The sequence below is a fragment of the Penaeus monodon genome, chromosome 25 (genome assembly GCF_015228065.2).
Source record: "Penaeus monodon isolate SGIC_2016 chromosome 25, NSTDA_Pmon_1, whole genome shotgun sequence".
NCBI classification, from domain to species: Eukaryota; Metazoa; Arthropoda; class Malacostraca; order Decapoda; family Penaeidae; genus Penaeus; species Penaeus monodon.
This window is the reverse complement of record NC_051410.1, coordinates 33,789,362-33,790,040: the sequence shown is the minus strand read 5'-3', so window position 1 is coordinate 33,790,040 and position 679 is coordinate 33,789,362. Positions and strand designations below refer to the sequence as shown.

At 29.7% G+C, this 679-nt stretch overlaps 1 protein-coding gene across 1 annotated transcript in view; it reads left to right on the top strand.

Moving 5' to 3' along the window:
* The window catches only part of LOC119589162, a gene marked incomplete in the record, with an annotated part of 255,201 nt that overhangs the window by 251,561 nt on the left and 2,961 nt on the right, over nt 1-679 (top strand).

The window sequence follows — 679 nt, the reverse complement described above, 5'->3', positions numbered from 1 at the left end:
GCAACTTGAGTTTATATGTTCCAGGAGAAGAAGCTGTTGTGTGTGGTAAGTGAAGGTGTACTGCTGACTTTAGTGTTGTCTTTTGCATTATTTTTTTCATCTTTGGTTTCTGAGATGTGTTTGAGTTCTCTGACAGATTCAGTTAGAATGGTAGAATGACAGTAGGATTGTAGATTAATAATTTTATTATATAGTGATAAAAAATACAGTACTGTCAGTATTGATTCAGTGTTATGGTTTTACAGTGTGTTGATATAATAGCCAAAATAACAAGAAAGACCAACAGTAAGTAGGCAAATTACAAAAAAAAAGAGAGAAATTATGATATTAAAGTGATCTCACACAATACTTGATAGTGGTTAAGCAAGATATTGGGAGGTTAATACTATGAAGTTAGTATTTAAGAATGTATTTGTGTTTTGTGTTCATGTATTTTTCATGTTTGTAAATATCTATGGTGGTAGAAAGAACATTAAACACTATTCTGTAGGAGATTAATAATCAGATGTTTTCATTAGTTAAGTAGATTTGTATGCATGAAAGTGTATTCTTTTATCCATTAAAAACCAAATCCAAGCTTAGGGCAAGAGAAATGGACATTTGGACAAATAACTTATTTCATGAAACGTTTATGCATCAATTTTTGTTTGAAACAGTTACAAGAGAAAAGTTATAAATA